General features: G+C 45.2%; 1 long non-coding RNA gene and 1 pseudogene across 2 annotated transcripts in view; both read left to right on the top strand.

Annotated features, from left to right (window-relative positions):
• LOC141581980 (uncharacterized) overlaps positions 1-10,520 on the top strand; it is a 1,111,619-nt gene that overhangs the window by 844,989 nt on the left and 256,110 nt on the right. The window lies entirely within an intron of this gene.
• Positions 2,943-4,831, top strand: LOC141582065 (telomeric repeat-binding factor 1 pseudogene; annotated as a pseudogene).

Raw genomic sequence — 10,520 nt, 5'->3', positions numbered from 1 at the left:
AATTAGCAAATGAGATCTAATTAAATAAAAGTGCTCCTGCACAGCAAAAGAAACTATTATCGGAGTGAACAGACAAGCTACAAAGTGAGAGAAAGGTTTTGCAATCTATCCATCTGACAATGTCTAATGTCCAGAATTTTCAAGGAACACACAAGGACATGGTCCCTACACAAGGGTGACATGCAAGTTCGTGAAGCAGTCCATAGTTTTAAACTTCAAATTTTCAAGGAGGACACAAGGTTCTGTGTCCTCCAGGAAACCCAGGTTTCTGCTGGAGCTGCGAGGTGCAGGGACACCCTGAGAGAGAATGTGGAGGTTTTGCTGATCATGGACTGAGAATTCCAGGGGGTGCAGTGGGAAGATTTGTGGAGTTGGGGAGGGAGGATGATGTGGACAGAAGAGGAGTGTGCAGAGCCTCGTGGATTCAAGTGCAGAGTATGTGGGGGACCCAGCGTGACTGACACAAACAGGGAGAGGGCATGATAAGCTCAGTCGTGGTGGGCTTGAGGAAGACGATGGTGCTGAGGCTGTGGGAGACAGGGGAGGAGGAGAAGGGGTGGCTCTCACCTGGGCTCTGTCCATGGAAGTGAGGATGGTGGAGTGGTTGGGTCTCCGTGCTGTGTGGACCTTTCTTGACCACCTGATGACAGTTTGCAGTTCCTGACACAGCGGGCTTCTTAGAGGATTGATTCTTGACCCCAAGGAAAGGAAGTGAGCTCATTCTAGGTCTCAGGTCTACCCTGATGCCTTCTTCAGGGGGTGCCACTTCTGGGTCCCCCGTGGATCCCAGCACAGGAGCCCTCTTCTGCCCTGCTGAGGGGACCAAGGCCCAGGGGAGCTGTGCTCAGATTTCATAATGCCAATATATAGCTCCGCACCTTGGAATATTATGTGGACATGGAGGTGTTTTTCCCAAATAAAAGAAAACTAAGTAAATGGGACTCTAAAAAAAAAAAAAATACAACTGAGCAATGGAGAGTAGAAGAAAATTTTCCTACTTTTCAGTTTCCCTGAATGTTGGTCTCAAGGGGCTGGAGAGAGAAGTTGCAGGGAGAACAGAAACTCGGAGAGGGCTGGAGCTCCCAAGCGCTGCTCACCTCCACAAGAAAGACATGCGGGAAACGGTTAAGGCAATTTCACATCACTTTGAAATTCTGTGATATTAGGGAATTGTAGTAACTCTCTTCAGTGTAATAATAATATTGTTGTCGGAAACATGTTATTTTTTAAGAGATGACCACCAAAGTATTTAGAAATGAAGGTCATGCTGTTGGCAAGTGATTGCCTAATGTTTCAGCAAAAATTGTGGACATATAATTTATTACATACACAAAGGAAATAATTAGATCTATGGTGACAATTGTATTCTTTCCAAATTTTGGACTCTGAAATTTTTTAAATAACTTGGAGAAAAAAATTAAAGCTAATACTACATAATCACATGAGAAATATTCACAATGTCATGTTGAATGAAAATTAAACTTCAAGACTAGCTGAGGTGACTCATATCCAATCCCAGAGCTTTTAGAGGCTGAGCTGGGAGGACCACTTTAGGCCAGGTATTTGAAAGCAGCCTGGGCAACATGGCGAGACCCCATCTCTACAACACACTAAAAAATTAATGAGCCTGGTGGCAGGTGCCTGTGGTTCTGGCTACTTGGGAAGCTGAGTGGGGGGATGGCTTCAGCCTGGGAGCTCAAGGTTACAGTGAACTGTGATCATACCACTGCAATTTAGCCTCAGTGACACAGCAAGACCATGTTTCAAAAAAAAAAAAAAAAAAAAGGTGAGAGAGAGAAGAAAAAAAAATAGATCAGGCCTTTCAAAGCATTCAAGAGCATGTGCATGAGAATGTCAGTTGTGTGTGGATGTGTCATTGTGTCGAGAGTGTCTGAGTAAGCATGTGTGTCAATATGTGTGACAACATCTTTTTGTCTGTGTCCAATGGTGTATGAGTCTATGTGTGCATTCATTCATTCATTTATTCACTCAACAAGTATATTTAAAGTAACAGTCACTGTTCGAGGCAGCTGTGAACAATCAAAATCACTGTCCTTGTCCTCATAAAGCATGTATGCTAGAGGACAGAAAGAGTATAAGCAATTAAAATAAATACATTCATAGCTGGGCACAAATGTATGTAATCCCAGCACTTTGGGAGGCTGAAGCGGGAGGACCACTTGAGGCCAGAAGTTTGAGAACAGTTTGGGAAACATATCAAGACTCCGTTTGTACCAAAAGTAAATACAAAACTAGCCGAGTGTGATGGCACACACCTGTAGTCCCAGCTACTTGGGAGGCTGAGGTGGGAGGATCACTTGAGCCCAGGAGTTTGAGGCTATGGTGAGCCAAGATTGCACCACCGCATTCCGGCCTGGGTAACAGCACAACCCTGTCTCTCAAAACAAATAAGTAAAGAATTCTTAAATGTTAGTAAAAGGGTTGCGAACAAAAACAAAGCAGGGTGGGGTGAGGGGGATGGGAGGTGCCAAGTGGGCAGTGCAGAGACAGGCTCCGGTGGGCATGAGGAGAACGTGGGGCGGGGGGCGGGGAAGGGAGCCCTGGAGATGAGTTTCAGGCAGGGGAGTGGCTGTGCAGAGGCTCTGAGGTATGGACACCTGGGGTGCTGGATAAACCGTGATGCCTGGGCGGGCCTCGGTCTGGCCCCACCGCACAGCCGCACCTGGGTAAACTGGGCGGTCACCGGAGAGGGCCTTGCCCACGAGAGGGACTTTTCACCATGTTCTCCGCCCTCCCCACACCCCAGTTCCTCTGCCAGAAATGAGCGCGTGATCACGCCTCGGGCGCCCTTCCCGGGAAGAAGCTGCGCACGTGTCACTGCTGTCACAGGAAGCAGGAGCGCTGAAAAGGAAGAAGGAGCAGAAGAAAACGTTTCTTCTTTCCGGGTTTCTGGAGGGTGGGCCCGGAGGGCTGGAGAGGGGATGAGGAGACAGAAACCTCAGGGGCGGCTCCAGAGCTTCCCGCCCCTCCCGCGGGTGGGGTCCCCGGCTGCCAGAGGCGGCTTCACCCCGCCGATGCCCAGCCCGGCTCCGCGTCTCTGCCTGACTCACCCCCGCTCCTCCCTCCGCTGCTCCGCAGAATCCGAGCGCGGCCCGCGGCCGTGCGGATGGGGGAGCTGCCGGGCAGAAACGGGGCGACACGGAGAGGAGCCGCTCGGTGCCAGGCGCGGCTGGGGGCGCCCAGGGGAAGGACCCGGCTTTGTGGCCGAGGCCAAGGCCGTGGCTGCCGGCTGCATGCTCTGTTTTCTCAGCCGCTCCGAGGACTCTCGCCCACGGCAGCACCGAGGCTGTTCTTCACGGACCACCCAGTCCAACCGCTTATCCATTGAGAACTGCGCACATAGGTCAGTTTTTGATACGAATTGCAGCAGGAAAAAACCTGGATGCACAGTTTGAAAATGATGAACGAATGACACCCTTGGAACAGCCCTGATGATCTGGGGTTCAGTGGAAAACTTCACGACGAAATAGAGAATTTAATCGAAATTCAGGCTGTCGCTGTTTGTATGGAAAATGGCAACTTTAAAGAAGCAGAAGTCTTTGAAAGAATATTTGGTGGGCTGGGCGCGGTGGCTCACGCCTGTAATCCTAGCACTTTGGGAGGCCGAGGCGGGTGGATCACGAGGTCAAGAGATCGAGACCATCCTGGTCAACATGGTGAAACCCCGTCTCTACTAAAAATACAAAAAAAAAAAAAAATTAGCTGGGCATGGTGGCACGTGCCTGTAATCCCAGCTACTCAGGAGGCTGAGGCAGGAGAATTGCCTGAACCCAGGAGGCGGAGGTTGTGGTGAGCCGAGATCGCGCCATTGCACTCCAGCCTGGGTAACAAGAGCGAAACTCCGTCTCAAAAAAAAAAAAAAAAAAAATATTCGGTGATCCAAATTCTTATATGTCTTTAAAAAGGAAATTGCTTATGATAATCTCTCAGAAAGATACATTTCATTCCATGGAGTAAATGAAGAGTTATGTGAATTATGTGCTAAGTGAAAAATCATCCACCTTTCTAATGAAGGCAGCCGCAAAAGCATAGAAAGTAAAAGAGCGAGAACAATAACTTCTCAAGAGAAACCCAATGGTAATGATGCTGAAATGGAAACCGAAGCTAATTTGGATACAAGAAAAAGGTCTCACAAGAATCTTTGCTTATCTAAGTTGAAACATGGAACCCAACAGCAAGACCTTAATAAGAAAGAAAGAAGAGTAGGAACTCTTCAAAGTGCAAGAAAGAAAAAAGAAAGCAGAAGAGCCAGTGAAAGTACGATACCTGTTTCAAAGGGTCAGCTGGTGACTCCTGAAAAGCACTGAGCTAGAAAAAGACAGATGTGGCTTTGGGAAGAAGACAAGAATTTGAGCTCTGGAGTGAGGAAATTTCGAGAGGGTAACATCTAAAGTACTGTTGCAGTATAAATTCAACAACCTGACAAATGTCATGTTAAAAGGCACAATGAAGAAACTAAAATGGATTTGCTCAGACAGTGAAGACTGATTGTGTTTGTAAAAGCTTGGTGAAAGGACAATTAAGTATTTTGGTTGCTACGTTTTGTTTGAAACTTGCATCATTGATGTATTTTAAAACTTTACATTGTTACAGTATTTTTCTGTGACCATCAATTAATATGAGGGTTTGTACTATAAGAGTTAAAGTATATGCTATCGTATTCTTTAAGAACTTTATTTTGATAAACTGTAAATTTGTTGAAGCCTGCTACATTAGCATTCCCACGCACAAATCCTGTTCCAATGAAAAAATTAAAAGCTGATATAAAAAAATTTAATTAACCTATTTTGTATCTGTAGGCTGACCTCAACCCTGTAATGTAACCCATTAAAATGAATTTGCTAGATGATTGAATAACAATAGTCCTTTGGTATGAGATAATGACTTGGTTTATGGCCTTAATATGCTACTTAATTACTTAAGACATGTATTAATAGAATGATAAATGTACAAAGTAACCTATAAGCATGACATTCTTTTGTTTTCAATGGTTTCATGTAAAGAAAAAAAAACTTGAACACAGTAATACCCAAGGACACAAGTGAACAATAGACACTGGGAAGGGAGGGTGGGAGTGAGAGCTGAAAACTGCCTACCGGGGGCTCTGCTCACTACCTGGGCAATGGATCATCTGTGCCCCACACCTCAGCAGTGCAGTGTACCCAGCTAACAAGCCTGCCATGTGCTCCCTGAATCTAAAATAAAAATAAATTTTATTATTACCCATGGAACAAAATCTGTACTATTAGCAAGAGTCATTTTGCGTCTCACTTGGAAACAATTTGACTTTTGTTCCAGTGTTTAAACTTTGACAAAAATGGTTTTGAATAGATCTGTATAGCCTGATGCCATAAACATAATATAACCTGATGCCATAAATATAAGATTCTCTGATGCATTCATTTAACATATCAATATCGGGCCAAAAATAATATTGTGTAAAGTTTAAATAGCTATTGACTATGAGCACCTTGACGTCTATGATAGGTAATAAACAAGGCCATACATACCTTACTAAGCAGTTTGGGTTTTTCACTAACATTGCATTTTTTAAAGATTTAAACTCACAGAATTATTGAGCATGTTGACTTGTGTGCTTTATTTAGCAAGTGAGTAAAAATATTGGAATAATAAAGCATTTGCATAAAAATCAAATGGTAGTGTGTTGTAATCTGTATTTTACTTCCTATTAAGGTTTTATACGTTACTTTCCCATGGTTCCTGAATTTGTTATCTTATTATATACTATATGTAATCAGAAACATGGATAATTTTTTAAAAGAAGAATCTGACAGCTGCGCGGCGACGCCCCCCTGTGGCCACAGGGCTGAGAACGGTGGCCCTTAGCTCCATCCTCACCTGCTCAGCCGAGACCTCCCCTGGGTCTCCCTGGGCTCCCGGCAGCAGGAAAGGCGTCTGAACACAAGAGGGCGCCCCTACCCCATGTCACGGTTGGGATCGGCCGCGTCTGTGTGGGTCTATTCATGGGCTTTTTATTCTATTCCATTGATTTAAGCCTATTTTATAACAATGTCGCACTGCTTTTTATTACTAGAGGTTTATAGTAAATCTTGAAATTACTCAATATGCATCCTCCAAATTCCTTCTTTTTAAAATTATTTCAGCTATTCGAACTTATTTATATTTTCATAGAAATGGTAGCTTCAGCTTGCCAATTTCTTTTAACATTTCCTTTAAAGCTCACTGGTGTCTTAATTGAAAATGCACTTAATTTAACAGCTCAGTCTTGGAGAAGTAATAACACTGGATATTCCACTTCTTGAATACGCAATTTCTCTGTTAATTTTGATCTTCTTTACTTTCTGTCGGTAGTGCTTGTAGACTTTAGTGTAGAAATTATACACACTATTAAAAAATTGATGCCTGAACATGGTATTACTTTGCTAATTTTTATTTTGAGACAGAGCTTTGCTCTGGTTGCCCAGGTAGAATGCAATGACGTGATGTTGGCTCACTGCAACCTCTGCCTCCTGGGTTCAAAAGATCTCCTGCCTCAACCTCCTGAGTACATGGCATTGCAGGCTTCCACCACCATGCCCGACTAATTTTGTATTTTTAGTAGAGAGAGGATTTCGCCATGTTGGCCAGGCTGGTCTGGAACTCCTGACCTCAAGTGACCCACCCACCTTGGCCTCCCAAAATGCTGGGATTACAGGAGTGAGCCTCTGCACCCGGCCTGTTTTTTATTGTATTAATTGAGTTGTGTTATTTAATTTGCAGTTTATTTGAATCAAACACTTCCCCATAAACCAATCTGGAGTGACATTTTTTTTAAAATTTGTATTTGAATTTATTAACTTCTTGCACTGAAGTTTTGGTCTTTGTTCAAGAGAAATAATTGTTCTTGGTTCTTTTTTCTTCTAATTTTGTTGTCTGCATTTTCTTTTTTTAATCTGAATAATGTTGGCCTCATAAATCCAGTTGAAAAGAGTTGCCTCCTTTAATTTCTAAAAAGGTGTGTGTAAAATTGATGCTATTTTCAACTGTGTGTTTCATATAATTCATCAGCAAAGCCTTCTGGACCTTCTGTATTCTCTATGGGAAGGATTTCAATTACAAATTCAATTTCTACAATTTATATATGGCTGGTCACATTTTCTATTTCTTCTTAGATCAGTTTTCATGAATTTTCTCTCTCAAGGAAATTGTTCATTTGGATGTCAAGCTTATTGGCATAAAATTATTAATATTCCTTTTCTTGACCTGAAGGTCACAGTGGTCTGATGTTCTTTTATTCCTGTTATTGTTAATTTGTATCTTTTTGTCTTGATCAATCTAGTTAGGGTTTTATAAAATTTACTGATTATTTTCCCGTACAAGCAAGTTTAGGATTTGTTAATTTTATTTATCTTTCTAAGTAATTGACTTCAGTTTCATTATTATTTCCTTCCTCTGCATGTTCCTTTTCATTTCTTATGGCAGAAGCTAAGTTACTAATTTGACATCTTCTTCTTTTCTAATAGAAGTACTTAAAAATGTCATTTTTTTCTCTATTATTTCAGCTGCACCCCATAGATTCTGATTTATTTTACTTTAATATCCTTCAGTTTAGAGGATTTCCTAATTTCTCCTGTGATTTCTACTTTGACAAAATTGTTATTTAGAGTTTTGATGTTTAATTTCTAAATACTTGGTATTTTCACAATCATGTATCTTAGTCCATTTCGGCTGTTGTAACAGAATACCATAGTCTGTGTGGATTATAAACAAAAGAAATCTATTTCTCACAATTCCAGAGCCTGGGAAGTCCAAGGTCAAGACAATAGCGGAATGAGTGTGTGATTCAGGTGTTTCCAGATTCACAAATGGTGTCTTTTCTCAGTGTTCTTACATGGTGGAAGGGGCAAAGGACCTGAATGAAGTCCCTTTTATAAGAACAGTAACCTAATTAATAAGGGATCTGCCCTCATGACTTAATCACCTCTTAAAGGCTCCACCTCCAAACACCATCACTTTAGGGATTAGGTTTCAATATATGAACTTAGGGAATGACCAAAACATTCAGTCCACAGGATCACCTTATTGCTACCAATTTCTAATGCGTTTTCATATGGTCTGAAAATACGTCTTGTATGATTTCAATATTTTCAAATGTATTGTTTGATGGCCTGAGATATAGTTTCTCTTGGTAAATGTATAATTCACACTTGAGACAATATATATTTTTTCACTGATGTTCATATGTATTTATATACATAAAGTCTGTGTGGTTAATGTTTTTGTTTTTCTAGTTCTTTGTTGGAATTTTCTATAGTTTTTAAATTTATTGCTAAAGTTTTAACATATCTAATCATGCTCATAGAATTCTCCATTTCTCTCTGTAATTTTATCCATTTTTTTGTGAACTCCGAAGTTAAGCTATTGGGCGGATTTTGATTGCATGTCTTTTTGTTGGATTGATGCTTTTGTTATTGTGAAATGTCTCTCTCTCTCTTTTTTTAATCTCTGGTAATACATTTCATTTGAAAATCTCTTCTTTACTGGTAGTAATATAACCGGTAGCAATATAATGCTTTCAACCCCCTTAGGCTTACTGTTCACGTGACATTGCTTCTTCCGTCAATTTTCATTTAACTTAGACCTACGTGTGCAGGCGTTAGTCTGTTTTCACACTGCTAATGTTGTAACCAAGCGAGTTGTAAGGAAAGTGCCACACTCTGAGATAGAATCAGGAGTTCTTTGTTGCCAGTGACCAAGAGACAGCTAACGCTGAAAATTCTCTTGGCCCGGAAGAAGGGGCTTGATTCCTTTTTACACTTTGCTTAGAGAAAGGGGGTAATCACCCCCTTGCATTTTTAAGTCCAGGAATATTCAAGTTGGATTTAGAATTGGAATGCTAGAAGATCCAGTCACAGACGCCATCGATTCTTTGATTTTTGTCTTTTGGATTCCTCGTTTTTCCTGATTATCCACTCACAAGTTGACTCAGCTGGGAACCTGACCGTGAATGTAGAGCTTTCTGGCTGGGCTCCGCCCCTCATCGGGAAGACCAGGTGAAAAGGTAAAGAAACAAACAAAAACCTGAATTCTCCCTTGGCAGTGTGGGTCATATCCACTGTCTGGGATTTAAAATGCCTCTTCATGTGCAAGGCGAGGTGGTCTGACCTGGAAAATGCTCGGTGGCATTTCTGGCACCGGAACGGGCGTTGCCCAGTGTGTTTACCGTAGTGCCTGGTCAGTTCATCTGAGCAGACGAATTTCCATCCACAGCCCTGGCAGTCACCGTGGTAAGGTTTCTCACCTGTGTGGGCTCGCAGGTGTGCCTTGGGATGGGAACTCTTTGTGTGGGTGGCCGTCCTTTTCTGGGACACGATCGTCTTCCCCTGTTTGGCCTGGGCTCCTCGGGAGGCAGGAACCCGGCGGCTTGAGCTCTTGGTCATGGAGCGGCGGACTTGCGGCTGAGTCTGGTCAGGCAGGAAGGATGGGTAATCGGGCCCTGGGTGGGGATGGAAGCCGGGGAAGTGGCAGGGAGGGTGACAGTCCCTGCTGCTCAGCAGCTCTTCAGGTCCCAGGGGTCGGGGGCTGCCGCCCCAGGGGGACGTCGTGTGCAGCCCGCCGTGGCCACGGCTGGGAGGGGTCCAGCGCCTGAGTGGGTGCACGAGGAGACTCCTCCTGCTTGATCTGGGGGTACGGGCGCTGCGGGCCGCCGTTGTGGGGGCCGCCACCACCACCACCAGGTGGCTGCTGTCAGGGCCGTCTTCGCTGCCGCTGATGACAACTGGCTGTGTACTCGCTGCCCGGGGGCGCTCAGTGACGCCTTCAGCACGAACTTGCCAGTCACCCCAACAGCTGGCAGCTGCAGCTGCAGCGGTGGAGTGGACCCCGGCTCCAACTGCGGCTGCAGCAGGTCCGCCGCAGAGCCGCCAGAGGGGCTCATGTTGTGGACGTCCTCCAGGTCGAAGGAAGCCGTCGGAGGGGGAGCGGACTTTCTGCCACAGAGGAGGCCTCCGCCCGTGGGGTCCCCACGTCTGGGTCGCCCCGCCGGCATCGGACAGCCGAAGCTGCAGGTGGAGGGTGCGCTGGCAGGGCCGCTGCTCGACGGGAACGACGAGGAAGACGCGGATGCTGACAAGGGCACAGTGGCGGCCACCGACTGCTGATGGACAGCGAATCGGAGAGGACAAGGCCCAGGTCCAGGAGGTCGCCGAGCTCCTCGGTCTCTCTCCGGGGCAGGGCGGCCGCCGACTGCTGATGGACAGCGGACCGGAGAGGACAAGGCCCAGGTCCAGGAGGCCGCCGAGCTCCTCGGTCTCTCTCCGGGGCAGGGCGGCCGCCGACTGCTGATGGACAGCGAACCGGAGAGGACAAGGCGCAGGTCCAGGAGGTCGCCGAGCTCCTCGGTCTCTCTCCGGGGCAGGGGGGCCAGGTTGCTACCGCCGCAAGCTGCAGGGGCTCCGGCAGGTCTGTGGCCACGGTCGCCACCACTAGGTCCTGGCGTGGCCAGGAAGCACTGGGGGAAGTCCTGCATGTGGGAGAGC

The sequence above is a fragment of the Saimiri boliviensis genome, chromosome 18 (genome assembly GCF_048565385.1).
Source record: "Saimiri boliviensis isolate mSaiBol1 chromosome 18, mSaiBol1.pri, whole genome shotgun sequence".
In the NCBI taxonomy this organism is placed as follows: Eukaryota; Metazoa; Chordata; class Mammalia; order Primates; family Cebidae; genus Saimiri; species Saimiri boliviensis.
This window is presented reverse-complemented; position numbering and strand designations above follow the sequence as displayed.